A 14,856-nucleotide genomic window follows, 5' to 3' on the forward strand; every position below is an offset into this window, starting at 1 on the left:
GGGGGAGCGGAGGAAAAGAAAAGGTTAGAAAACGCTTGTGTGTTTTGGAAGGGTGCCAGGCCATGGTGTGTGTGTGTGTGTTGTAGTATGTGTGTGGCATGCTCTGACTCTTGGGACGGTGTCTACGACTTGTGGCCTCTGAAATTATTGCTCCAGAACTTTTTGAGTCATAAGGCTCAATAAGAGAGCCTTATGGAGATGTTGGGTGGTGTTTGGCCAATACAGGAAGTACTAAAAGAGAGTTAAATAATTCCAAGTTATTTTTATTGGGTACAAAAAATTGTAAAGAAGGGAAAACATAAAAAGCAGGGCCGGAATTACTGCCTAACATACCCACTGGTGCCTTTTTAATTACAGGACTTTCCCCCCAGAACTTTTTTTTTTTTTTTTTTTTTTGCAGATTTTTGGCCAGGGCTCGGTTTGAACCCACCACCTCTGGCATATGGAGTTGGCGCCCTACTCCGTTGAGCCACAGGTGCCGCCCCCCCCCGAACTTTTTAATCCTATTACTTTTATATTTAATAAGGAGACTAATTAAGGCATAAGCCAAATAGAACTATTACAAATAATGGGGATAAATGGTGGGTATAACCAGATGTTTTGCCTAACGTTCAAAGAGTTAATGAATCTGAACTCTGTCAGAATTCCCCTGCAGACCTTATATCCCCATTTCCAATAAGCAGGAGATTTTGAAAAGGCAAAACAGTCCTGGGCATGGGTGGGTGGGAACAAAAACTTAAAAAGAAACAGACTGCTTAAGGTAGGGCTCTCCAGTGCGTTGACCACCCTAACATGTTTGGCTTAGTGGCAGGTGCCACTTGAATGGCCGCTGGTGGACAAGGCTGGGTACAGAATGCTTTGGTTGTGAGAATCTCTGTGTCAACAGACATAGCGATGAATTAGGACTGGGCTCATTTGCCACCGATTTCACAGTGGATTTTCAGAGTCAGTGCCAAGATCATGGTTTTGTTTATCTTTTAACAATTTCATTTCAGTCAAACTAATGCTGTTCTGAAAATGTAAAACAAATAATGAACATTTGTATTTCCTTTTTACTCTTTCAGCTACAGTTTTAACAAACAGAATTCCCCATGTCTGCTCTTCACTTATTTAGCAAATATTTTGAGGGCTTAATGTGTATTTTATACTAAGAAAATATCCCCTGCCCTTACCCCATACATTGTGTTCCTAGAAGGTGATATTCTTTTGTACTTTCTGTGTCTACTATGGTGTTTTTCAACATTTTTTTAATCTCGCGGCACACTTGAACCTGTAGTTAAATTTATGCAGTAGACTTAAATTATGTTGATTTAAAAAAAAAGAATATAGTTTATTGCTTGGCACCTGTAGCTCAGTGGGTAGGGTGCCAGCCACGTGCACCGGAGCTGGTGGGTTTGAACCTGGCCCTGGCCTGCTAAACAACAATGACAACTACAACAAAAAAACAGCCAGGTCTTGTGGCTGGTGCCTGTAAGTCCCGGTTACTCAGGAGGCTGAGGCAAGAGAATCACTGAAGCCCAAGAGTTTGAGGTTGCTGTGAACTAGGACGCTATGGCACTCTACTGAGGGTGACAGAGTGAAACTCTGCCTCAAAACGAACAAACACAGAGTATACTTACTGTGTTTTGAACTTATTTTGAAGATAATTTAATTAATGATCTATGAAAATTTTCGAGGTACACCTAAGATTCTCCTGTGGTACACTGGTTGAAAAAAATCACCGATCTAGTTGATGGGGTGGAGGGGGCATGAGCATGTGATGAAATAGTACATGAAGCACGACACTACAGAGGTGATGAGGAAAGCATGTGAACAGCCATTTCCCAGAAGAAAAGATGTTAATGATCAATAAACCAGGGACACAGTTCTTGACCTTGCTAATGGTCAGGGAAATGCAAATTTGAAGAGGTATTAGGGCCAGCATGCTGTGGTGGCTATTGGTGCCTGTGATCCTAGCACTTTGGGAAGCCAAGGTGGGAGGATCCTTTGAGGTCAGGAGGTCGAGACCAACTTGAGCAAGAGCAAGACCCCATCTCTGCTAAAAATAGAAAAATTAGGTAGACTTTGTGTTCGACACCTCAGCTACTGGGGAGGCCGAGGCAGGAGGATGGCTTGAGCTCTGATGATGCCACTGCAGTTTATCCTGGGCAACAGAGCCAAACCCTGTCTCAAAAAAATTAGCTTCTGTTTATACAATTGACACACCTTGGAAAGGTTGGTAACATCCTCTGTTGGATGGGGTGGGGGTGAGGGCTGAGAGCAACTCTCAGACTGTGAATTGCTACAACTTTTAGGGAAAGCAGATGGTTTGTGTGAAAGTTTGGAGCATGCACGCCACATGACCCAGCAATCCCACATTTGGAGCCCTGTCCAAGAGGGAAATAAAAACATTGGCATGCAGGGATCTCTGTGTGAGGATGTTTATTGTAGGATTTATTGCGGTAAATAAACTAGAAGCAACTCGAATGTCCACTGGAGAAAGACATGGAAGACACACAAAACTTAAGATTATTTCACATTGGCCCGCAAACGGGGAGGCAATTAATTTTCTCCACATATACCTCTGTTGGTTGACTTGTTCAAACACATGGGCTTTTCTGTGTGGAAACAAATTTTAAAATTATTTGGTTAATGAATAAGAAACTCACCAGAAACCATTTTGGAAACAAAGGTATGTCTCTGAGGCTTCCTATAGCAGTCTCTTATCTCCTTGGAAGTTAATTATCTTCTAAAATCCTGAGATTTCCCAGCTTTGAGTAAATACCTTCCATGTAAAGGATGGCTTCCGGAAAAGGTGTTTCCCTCTGCCCCCAGGAGGGTAGTGAAAATGAAAGCTCAGGAAGGCTCTTACTAGCACTCTCCTTGGTCCTAACTTTCTCTGAGGGAGACTGATGGCTGACCTGGCCAAGATGGGCTTCTGGCAACTGACCTTCCTAAATAGCAGCAGCATCTCTTTACCTGGGTTTTCTCATTTCTCATTTCCAGAGAGGAGCAGGTTTTTGATGGCTGTGGGGCATTTGAACCAGTTCTCTTTCTACTCTATCTCTGGCTTAACTGGTTGTTCGACCTGTGCAGTCTTCAACCCAGCATCTTAAGTGATTTTTGAAATCTCAATAACATTGAGGAGTTCTTATCAATTACGGCTAAAACCAAGCTTTCAAAAGCAGCGGAAACTTCTCTTCCTTTTGAGATAGGGCCTAGGCTGGAATGCAGTGGCATCATCATAGCTCACTGCAGACTCCCGGGCCCAAGCAATCCTACCACCTCAGCCTTTTGCGTAGCAGGGACTACAGGTGCCCACCACCACACCTGGCTAAGTTTTACTTTTTGTAGAGATGGGGTCTTGCTATTGCCCAGGCTGGTCTTGAATTCCTGGCCTCAAGCAACTCTCTTGCCTCTCCCGTCTGAAGTGCTAGGATTTTAAGCACAAGCCACCAGGCCTGGCCTCCATCCACGTTTTTAAAAGGGTATACTGTGTGACCCTGTGAATCCTGGTGGGAGATCCAGGAACTCTGTAGCAGAAGTCAGGGTTCTGCTGCACAATCTGAAAACCATGCTTGAGATTAGATTGGTGGTTCCCAAACTAAAATGCATCAGAATCACCTGGGGCGGGGGTGGGGGGCTTGTTAAAACCTGGATTGTAGGGCCTGAGTTTCCAATTCTATAGATTTTGGGTAGCGTCTGATAATTTGTATTTTTAAAATTCCGGGGAGGGGCTGGTCTTGTTGGACAGGAACCATAGAGGACCACTGGTTTAGAGGAACTAGCTACCCCTGTTTTGCAGATCATGTGTTGTTTCCAGCCAGTCCTCCACCCATTCATGGATGAAGGTCAGTCTCAATCAAGGCAAGTTAATTCTACCAATTTCACCCCTGTGAAAAATATTCAGGTTATATTAATTATTGTGTGATTCTGTTGTAGGTGTTTAGAATTTAATGATTTTTTTTTTTTTTTTTTGAGACAGTCTCATTCCCTCACTCTTGATAGAGTATCGGGACATCATCATAGCTCACAGCAACCTCAAACTCCTGAGCTCAAGTCATCCTCCTGCCTCAGCTTCCCAGGTAGCTCGGACTACAGGCGCCTGCCACAACACCTGGCTAGTTTTTCTATTTTTAGTAGAGACAGGGTCTCGCTCTTGCTCAGGCTAGTCTTGAATCCCTGATGTCAAGAGTTAGGATTACAAGCGTGAGCTTCTATGCCTGGCCAATTTAGTGATATCTTATAGATTGATGTGTTTCATCAGCAGTGAAAGTCAGAGTTCATGGGTCTTGTTCTAAATATTCTATAATGGATTCTCATCGGAAAGAGATTGATTTTTTTTTTCATTGTGCATGCATATTCAAGATTTGATGTCATTGATTTCTTTTAACAAAACGTTGGCTACATGTGTGGGGTAGTGAGAGTAATAGGGTGACCAGATGATATATGTGACTTAAATTGTGTTGTAATCTGATCGTGGGGACATATTATTTTTTAGAGGAAATTAAGTACAATAGCAATTAATTTCAACAAATGTTTATTGCAGTGTCACCAAAGGGGTTAGGTTTCAAATGATACTTATCAGTGACTCATAAATGCCTGGCTGTCCTGTGGGACCCTTGCACGTCTGGATGTCCTTAAGAGTTTTAGATGACCCAATGCTCAAGAAGAGGGCTCCCCAGAAGTCTTTCCTCCTTACTGGCCCCCTAATTCTGTAGTTCTTTCCCAGACAAACAACTTGTTCTGTTGCTAGCCACTTAGTTTTAGGGCCTTTTGTTTTCTAGTGACTTCACGTGTTAGTTGTAAGCAACGCAGAATGGGTAGTGCTAGCGGGGTTCAGGAAAGAAAGGAAACTGCCAGGGAGATTTTCATTAGGAGATCATGTTTAAGTGAGGCGGACGGGCTGGTCTGCGGTGTTCTCTGACCTGACGGCACATTGGAATCACCTGGGGATCCCTCTGTCCTTGGTTTGGGATGGGTTTTCTGGGTGATTCTAATGTGCAGCTGGCCTAAGGCCCACTCCTGTATAGCCTCTGGGTCACCTTGCCTTTGAAGATTTTAGCATCTGGGCTCGGCGCCTGTGGCTCAAGTGGCCAAGGCGCCAGCCACATACACCTAAGGTGGCGGGTTCGAATCCAGCCCAGGCCCACCAAACAACAATGACGGCTGCAACCAAAAAATAGCCAGGTGTTGTGGCATGTGCCTGTAGTCCCAGCTACTTGGGAAGCTGAAGCAGGAGACTTGCTTGAGCCCACGAGTTGGAGGTTGCTGTGACTTGTGATGCAACAGCACTCTATCCAGGGGGATAGCTTGAGGCTCTGTCTCAAAAAAAAAAAAAATTTAGCATCTGGCCCACAGTCCCTCCCCCACCAACCTTTCTGGTGACTGGAATAGCTGCATAGGCTGTTCATCCAACTCCCAACCTCTCCGTGCCCTGACCAACCTCTTTCAGTTATTTTTTCCTCTGCCCTGCCATCCCTCCCACGATTGTCTCTAGCCCACTGGTTCTCAGTGCTTTTGTCACTAGGAGGATACATGACAATGTCTAGAGACACTCTTAACTGTCACCACTTGGGGGACAGGAGGTGCTGTGACATCTAGTGAGGCCAGGGATGCTTCTGAATGTCCTACACAACGAAGAATTATGTGGAAACCAAAATGTCACTCGTTCCAAGGTCAAGAACTCTTGTCCTGGCCTCTTTGAAGGTTTTAAATTCCCAAGCCACAGGAGAAATATGTCTATCTTATAATGACCCAATACCAACACGCAACTGAAACAAAAATTTCACAAGACAGTATCTTCTCTTCCTAGGTGTTATGTACTCTCATACTTTCTATTGTTTGGTTATAAAGAGGTGCTGGTCCTGACTCTCTAAATTGATTTCACTACCCACTAAACTTGAACCCATCATTTGAAAAACAAGGTGTGGACCTTGTCATCACCGGTAACTGTCCCTCCAGCAGCATCTAGACAAGGCTTCCAGTCTGAGCCTCTTTTCTGTCTCTTCTTGTTCCCTCTAGTACCCAGTTCCACCTGGCCTTGCCCTTACAGGGGCCCCTGCCCCGGTGGCTCCTTCTTTGTCATTGTCCATCACCCCTCTGTTGTCCTCCTCACTCCATACCCGGCTCAGCTTCTTACATACATCCTCAGGAACATCCCTCCCGTGGTTAAACCCACCCTCTGCTCACCCTGCTCCAGCTCCAGGCTGATGAACCTTGGCTGGAGCAGACACGGCCATCTGCATCACTTCACTTTGATTTGTGACCACAGACCCCCACGGGGACGCGTGACCCTTCTGGTCTGTTGTGCTTCTGGACCCACATCACTCTCAGCTGAAGGCCTAGCTTATTTCGCTGCAACAGGAAGCAATTAGAAACCGGTTTCCTAATACCCAGTAACCCGTCAGCCAGTGCCCTAAAACCACCTGTGCATCGTGACCGTGTGTGCATTGGATCCTGTCTTCTCGGCTTTCATGCAGGTGTCTCCTTTCTATGTCGTCATTTGCACCACTCTGATGGATAATTGTCGTCAGAGACCCACTGTCGTCGCTTCCTTATCTTAAAGAAACAAGAGGGGCAGCAGCAAGAAAACACGCTTGACCCTGTGTGCTAGTCCGCTGTTCTCCCATTTCTCTACGCTCCCTGCATAGCGAACAGATTTGAAAGACTTCTACTCTGACACCACTTCCTCCCCCGTCCTCCCTTCTTGAACATGCTGTAGTTGTCTTTTTTGCCCCATTCCCTCCCTGAAACCAAGTTTCTTATGGTACCAGCAGTATCCAGGTGGCCAATCCAGTGGCTGATTGTCATCTTAGTTGTCATCTCCTGCAGTCCATCCCCCCCAGCCCCCCACAAGCATTTCCGTCAGCTCATTGCTCTCTCTTTGGAACACGTTCTTCGCCGGGTTTCCCTGTCACAACCCTCACCTGGTTCTGCTATTCTCTGGCCTCTCTAGCTTTCCTGGTGGATCTTATTTTCCTGGCTTCTGAAAGTTGGAGGCAATTTCTCCCCCTTCATTTAGGAATCTGCTGCAGTATCAACCCTTGACAGGTCACACTGGCATCCCCTGACCCCCACTCTTAAGCCTCTTCTTTGTTTTCACATCATTTATTATTCCTTGATATTATATACATGATTTAATTGTCTATCTCGTGGCATGTAGAATATAAGCTCTAGAAGAGAAATGATCTCAGCCACTATACCTCCCAAGTGCCTAGAACAGTGCCTGGCACATAGTAGGTACTTAACAAAATGTTTTTTCTTTTTTTGAGACAGGGTCTCACTCCGTCACCATGGGTAAAGTGCCATGGCATTATAACTCATAGCAATGTCAAACTCTTGGGCTCAAGTGATCCTCCTGCTGAGCTGCCGTAGTGGCTGGGATTACAGGCTCTTGCCACTTGACCTGGCTAGTTTTTCCTGTTTTTCATAGAGATGGTTCTTATACTTGCTCAGGTTGGTCTTGAACTCCTGAGCTCTGGGAATCCACCTGCTTTGGCCTCCCACAGCGTCAGGATTACTGGTATGAGCCTGACCTCTTTTTTTTTTTTTTTTTTTTTTCTTTTTGAGATAGTCTCACTCTGTTGCCTTGGCTAGAGTGCCATGGTATCAGCCTAGCTCACGGCAAACTCAAACTCCTGGGTTCAAATGATTCTCCTGCCTTAACCTCCTGAATAGCTGGAACTATAGGTACCTGACGTAATACCTAGATGATTTTTTTTATTTTTAGTAGAGACAGGCTGGTCTTCAACTCCTGAGTTCAAGGGATCCTCCTGCCTCCTCCCACAGTGCTAGGATTACAGGCGTGAGCCTCTGTGCCCGGCCCCTTAACAAAATTCTTAATAATTGATGAAAGCAACCTCCTGGTTAGAGATTAACCTTGGATGAGGAGAAATAAATCTTTTCTAGATTTGAGCTATAGAAGAGCATAATGTTGAGGTGAGAAAGTTGTGTCTTGTGGTGCATTTTTAGATCCTGTGCTGAGAGTTAGGGGTTCAAGTGTTGAATGAAGGAGGCACCTCCTCCTCACATCCTTGTTGAGTGATAGAAGACCCCAGTGGGGTCAGCTTGCCGGACGAATGTTTGCGACTCTCTCTGAGCACTTAAGCAGTCTACTTGGTAACTTTTGTCGTTGGGTTGAACTGACTTGTGTGAAGTGTTTATCGTTGACCTTCTTGTTCTGGTGACTTGTTTTGGTCAATCACTCATCCCCGAGTGCACTTGATCACCGGGAGGGATGGCTCCCTCTTCTTACAGGCCTTAGAGCTCAGGGAGGGGCAGATTCCTGCAGATGGGTGGGGGTGTTCTGTGCTTTCTGTCTGTGCAGCTCTCTCAAGCACCTGGGTTAAAGAGCCCTGAGCTTTGCATGTTTAAATCAAAGCTCCTCTCTTTCTGTTTGCATTGCTTCCAGACAGACTGTTTAATTACTTGGCACCTGCATCTAGGACCTAGTTTGATATGAGGCTACTTCCCAAGTGTGGCCCGAGGTCACGCATGGCAAATCTTTGAAGGGAGCTTGGATTATTCCTGGGTTTGAGAGATTACATTGAGAGCACCATAAGAGGCTTAATTTTCTCCTTGAAGGGCTCTCTTCTGGGCGCAGCACCTGCCACTCCTGGGCCCTCTCCACTGGGTTAAAGGAGCTCACTCTGTGGGTAGGATGTCAGCCAGCCCAAGGCAGTCAGAAGTACAGCCACAGAGAAGATGGGTTTAATATACCCAAGAAGAAAGGGCAGATGTCTTTGTGGGACATCTTAGTGATTTGCAGGAAGTTTATTTTTATCAGTATTTCTTTTTTTAACAAAAGGTGGTCTGAATGGTTCTAGGTTGGCTTCTCCCTTTGACCAGGAGGGCACTAGGGCCAAGAAGGGTGTGACACTTGGCAGAGGTGGTGCTGGAACCCACTTTCCTATCCTATCAGACACCTTTTTCTTTCTGTGGTATGTGCCCTTGGACCTTGCCTTTCATTCAGAGTGGTGGTTCCTGGCCCTGGGCATGCATTAGAATTGCTTGGGAAGCTTGTAAAAAATGCTGATTCCTAAACTCCACTAACTCACTGGCTTGAACCCTTGAGGATGGGCCCAGCCCCACAGTGAGGTTTCCAGGAGGGCTTGCCAAGAAGGGTTGTATGGAGTACAGGCAGCCAGGGGGCTGGGGACAGGCACCCTGCTGATGTCTGGGCCTGGCACGCCACACAGATATGACTCCTCCCCAATGCAGGACATCTCAACTGGGCCACAGTTGACTCCTCAACTCTGCAGCATGCCCTCTAGTCACTACGATAGACTCTGTAGGGGTTCCATTTTAAATGTGTATAGAAAGGGCTTTTTATTTTCTATGGACAAATTTTATTTTCTGGCATTTCTTCCATGTTTTGTCCTACTTATGTGAGGATGAAAGCTGCCTTTAGTTTGAGAAAATCACCTCCCCAGGGCTTCTGTGAATCCCTTCGATTAGGGTCCCTAGGTGAGTGCTGAGGTGGCCCAGGGCGGGAGTAGGTTAACCTGCTCTTAGACAAGCTGGTGGGGAACCAGAGCTGACCTGAATGCTGCTTGGTTGGCAGGAGACAGGGTGTGAGCTGGCTGTGCAGAGATGGACTGTGACAGTTGTCAAGGATGGCAAATCATTTGCTAGTTCTTGGTGATGAACTTGGGTGCTCTGATCTCGTGACAGGTGCTCCAGGCTCAACACTGCCCCACGACCTGGCTCTCTGATGAACCTCATAGGTGTCTGTATGGAGCTTTTGAATGTACCTGGGGAAGATACTAGAATGCTAGCTCCTGGGCACTCTGAGGGGCACTAGATGACCAAGTGTCCCTTACCACAGTGATAGGAGAAGGGCATTTACCTCTTGAGTTGGAAGGTAACAGATTGTATAAGGTTGCTAGGTTGTTGTAATAAAGTACCACAAACTTGGTTCTTAAAGAACAGAAATGTGTTTTCTCAGTTCTGGAAGAACTGATGTTCAAAAGCAAAGGTTGGTTCCTTCTGAGGGCTGTGAGGAGGAATCCGCTCCTTTCTGTTTTCTTGTAGATAGCCATCTTCTCTCTGTTTCTGTGTCCAAATTTCCCCTTCTTAAAAGGACACTGGTCATACTGGATTAAGGGCCACCCTGATGACCTAATTTCAAATAGATTATCTCTGTACATAAGTTACGCTCTGGGGGCCTGGGGTAAGACTTCAGCATATCATTTTTCAGGGGACACAATTCAACCCATAACACAGATTGCCAAACTGACTTCTGTCTCAGAATCTGAAGTTGGATGCTTGTTAGTAAAGTCACCCTTGTTAGTGAAGTCCCCAGGGACCCTAGTCCTTAATTGTGGAATTCTGCACCTGCTGGTTTGATTGATCTGTGCTTGGCCCTTTACATTTTATTAAGGCCTTGCACGTTCATTACCTTCCTAACCCTGTGAGGCAGGTATTATTTGAGGAAGTTGAGGTATAGTAAGGGTTTGGATTCGGGAATGTCCAACTTGTAACCCGCGGGCTGCATGCAGATTATTTGAGGACTATTTTGCTTAGCTTTGGTGTTGGATATTGTGAAAAGTATGCGCGGACCTTTTATTTTGCTTATCAGCTTTCATTAGTGTTTGCAGATTTAATGTGTGGCCCAACTCATCTTCTTCCAGTGTGTGGCAGAAAAGAAAAGAGACTAGACACCCCTAGTGGATACTGGCTAAGTGACCAAGTCCAGATCTTCTACTAAATAGCATAGGTTTTACCCTTAACACCAGTAAGTCTCAAACCTTGATATGCATAAAAGTTCCCTGGGCAACTCATTGAACATACAGATTTTGCAGCAGTGGTTCTCACCCTGTGGGTCGTGGCCCCTTTGTAACAATGAAAATACATTGAGGCATTAGGAAGGTTGAGAACCACTGTTCTGGAGGCTCTGTGGAATACTTCTGAATCAGAAGCTGAAGTGGGAGTCATCGACTCTGTATTTTTATTGTTTCCCCTGGAGGTTTTGCTGCACTATGTAAAGTGAGAACCAGTGTGCTCTATCAGGAAACATAATATTTTAGAGGGAAAATGCCACGCCCCCCACCAAGTTCTCATTTGAGTTTTTGTCAGCTGGCTTGCATGAGAGACCAGGAGCATCAAAGAAAGGAGCTTACTGGGCTTTGGGGGGGAGGGAGGAGGGATTACAAACCTTAGAGCCGAAGGCGATTGGTTTCTTGTAGAGTACTGTACTACCATACTGAGGGGCAGGGTCTCAGCTCTTTGGCTGCCCTACATTGTGCTGATTGTCCCTCAGCCACTGGAAAAATAAATCTGGCTTGAACTTCTTGCGTTACGCAGATGCACCTTGCACCACCCTGGGCTGGTGGGTGGGAGATCGATTGAGAGGCTCTGGCAACAAACAAGTCACTGTGCTTGATCAAAGCAAAAATAAAACTAGCAAGAGGATAAAGCATTAAAGAATTGGGATTATTAAGAGTATTTATTGTTATAAAATGTGTTCATATTAACTAAGCAGTGTTGAAACACGCAAAGTACAGAAGAATCCCTGGGAGAAATTTTTAACACATGGATTCCTCAGCAGCACTCCATGGATTTTCTTAGCAGGTCCAAAGTGGGACCCAGCAGTAGAGCTGCTGGTCAGGGGATCACATTTAGAGCAGGCAACCCAATATTAGTGAAATATTGTGTCACTGTGCAATTCATCTGATGATATGGCAATGACTGTCTCTTTGAATAGTGAAACTATTTCTAAACCTTGGCCATTATTAGCCTGTGGATTATAACCCATACTCAGGACCTATATCTAAGTTGTTTCACCCTCTTAACTTTATTCTAGTGATCATATAACAAAATACATGTTCTTTTCACTAGGAGGATGTTTCTTAGAATGTGGCCTTTGGGTCGCCACCGTTGGAATTATCTAGAATTAAGGTGAAGCATTGTAGTTGCCCAGTCTCCAGAGATTCTAATTTGGTAGTCTGTCCATGGCCCAAGAACTTGTAGTTTTCGTAATTAGAAAATTCTTGGGCTCAGCGCCTGTGGCTCAAGTGGCTAAGCCGCCAGCCATGTACACCCAAGGTGGCAGGTTCAAATCCAGCCCGGGCCCACCAAACAACAATGACGGCTGCAACCAAAAAATGGCCGGCATTGTGGCGGGCGCCTGTGGTCCCAGCTACTTGGGAGGCTGAGGCAGGAGACTTGCTTGAGCCCAGGAGTTGGAGGTTGCTGTGAGTTGTGATGCCATGGCATTCTACTCAGGGGGACAGCTTGAGGTTCTGATTCAAAAAAAAAAAAAATTCTTGGGTACACGTATACTAAAGTTTGAGTGTCACTGAACTAGGACTTGGAAATCAGTTCTGCTTCATGCCAGAAGCTAGTCTGTTTCCCTTTTCTGTCTTGTGGTGCTTTTGACCCTCATTCTGCAGCAGAGATGACACTGCCCCTTTCATTTTTATTTTTTAATTTTTTATTTTATTTATTTATTTTTAATTAAATTATAGCAGTGTACGTTAATACTATCATGGGGTACCCCTCTCATTTTTATATAAGCTTAATTCATTTTAAGATTGTCTTAAAACAAAAAAAGTTATTTTTTAAGATTCATCCTAGGCAGATTTTAAGATTCGTCCTAGGCAAATTCCTTTGGAGTATTGATAGAATGTGAAATGTATTAGAGATTTTTGGAGGTAATTCAAGGAGGCTTTGTGGTTTTAAACTGTTCAGGTAGTTAAGAATGACCATAGCAGAAATATGTTTATATTCTTGGACTCTGTGTGCATATTTAGAAAATTGGTAAATGCTTTCAGATGGGAAGGGGGTGGGTTGGGAGGCCGTACTCTCTCTCTCTTACTAGCAAAGACTCAGTTCTGTTGACCAATACAATAGAGCTTGTAGTCTATGCTCCTCATTTTGCAGATGTTTCTGCAGATTGATTATTTTCCCCCCTGGAGAGAAGGTGTTTGGTTTTATATTCTTCCTTCTGGCAGAATGGGGACCTTTACTTTTAGAAAGGGGAAGTGAAATCGATTTTGTGTCATTGGGTCACATATGCCCACGTCACTTTATATAATGTATTCTTGAAAAGTTAGAGATAAATAAACTACTTTAAAAACTGCAGCGGGATCTGCATGCTTTTGCCAACATTTATTGAACTGAATATCTAAAAAGGGTACATTTTACTGTACATGATATTTTTAAAAACCTGATTAAAAACATGTATCAGGGGAACTTGTCACTTTAGCCATACTTTCTAAAAAATATTAGTTTGCACGTAAAGATGCCTTTTGTGAAGCAAACGTTCTCCCTGGGATCTTCTGTGTCAGACTTGTTTGAAAACTGTCCTGTGATCCCATCCTCATTGCCAAAAACAAAGCAAAACTGCCCTGTGTGCATTGTCTCAGTGCTCGGCGGGGTGGGCAGAGCAGAAGAGCTTCCGGGATGCTGAGGGTAGACTTGGCTTATCGTCCGTAACTCGTAATCATTTCCTTCTCAGAACCACATCTGGCACATGGTGGCTGGTCACAAAAGTTTGGGAGATGAATGAAACCATCATACTGATGAAGAAACTGAGGTATAGAGAAGCTAAGGGGCTTGTTCGAATGCGGCGGTAGGCTGGCAGAAGTGGGAGAAGAGGCCTTTCAAATCCTCTGCTTTACAGGTGCCCAGTGCCCATTCACTGCGTATTCTCCAACTTAGGTCTTTTACATTGGTGCTGCTTAAGTTGAGAATCTCTTAAACCAGGGTGCACCTGTATGGTTGCGGTCGCTTTGGAAGAAGCCTGTTCTTGTGGAGGAGCCCTGGCTTTGGAGTCATTTATCAACTTGGCAAATATTTGGAAATACATGGTGGGTATATCTGGAACAAAACCGACCTGAGCCCTGTCCTCCTGGATAGCACCGTCTGGAAGGGTATTTGTGGCAAGAGGCATTAATACAAATCAGGAGAGCGATGAGTGTTGCAAAAACTCACAGGCATGTTGATGTGGGCGCCTACCACACTGTGGCCATCATTGATAGTGTTACCTTGGACCAGTCCCCTAATCTCTGTCAGCCTCAGTTTCTCATCATCCCTGTGTTAGGGAGCTGTTGCACGGATTCAGTAGATGAAGGATGTAAAGCAGACTCTGTGTGTCTCTGGTACATGGTAGTTAAGTGTAGTTCCTTCTTAGAAAGGGTGAGTATATAGATGTCTGTGTTTTTTGTCCTGGTGTTGTATTGGGCCTTGTAGACAACCTCAGGACGGTAGTTTTTGTTTTTTTCTTCTCTGTTTTTGGTCTTTTTTTTTGGAGACGGAGTCTTAGTCTGTTGCTCAGGCTAGAGTGTCATGGTGTCAGCCTGGCTCACAGCGACCTCAAACTCTTGGTTTCCAGTGATCCTTCTGCCTCCGCCTCCCAAGTAGCTAGGACCACAGATGCCACCACAGTGCCTGGCTAATTTTTTCTATTTTCAGTAGAGACGAGGTCTTGTTCTTATCTAGGCTGGTATTGGACTCTTGAGATCAAGGGACCCTCCAGCCTCAGCCTCCCAGAGTGCTAGGATGACAGGTGTAAGTTTCCATGTCTGGCCTATTTGGGGTCATCTTAAAAGCAATGGGGAGATATTAGAGCAGTGGTTCTCACCCTTCCTAATGCCTCCTAATGCTGTGATCCTTTAATATATTTCCTCATGTTGTGGTGACTCCCAACCATAAAATTATTTTTGTTGCTACTTCATAACTGTAATTTTGCTACTGTTAATGAATCGTAATGTAAATATCTGATATGCAGGATGTATTTTCATTGGTAGAAAGGGGTTGCGACCCACAGGCTGAGAACCGCTGTATTAGAGGGTTCTCCTGGTTGGTTTTGATCATTGACTAATGAGGTTGAGGTTGGAGCAGAGCTTAATAGTCAGAGAGCTGAGTTATGCT

This window comes from Otolemur garnettii, unplaced genomic scaffold (genome assembly GCF_000181295.1).
Source record: "Otolemur garnettii isolate 467f Iridium unplaced genomic scaffold, OtoGar3 scaffold00011, whole genome shotgun sequence".
NCBI classification, from domain to species: Eukaryota; Metazoa; Chordata; class Mammalia; order Primates; family Galagidae; genus Otolemur; species Otolemur garnettii.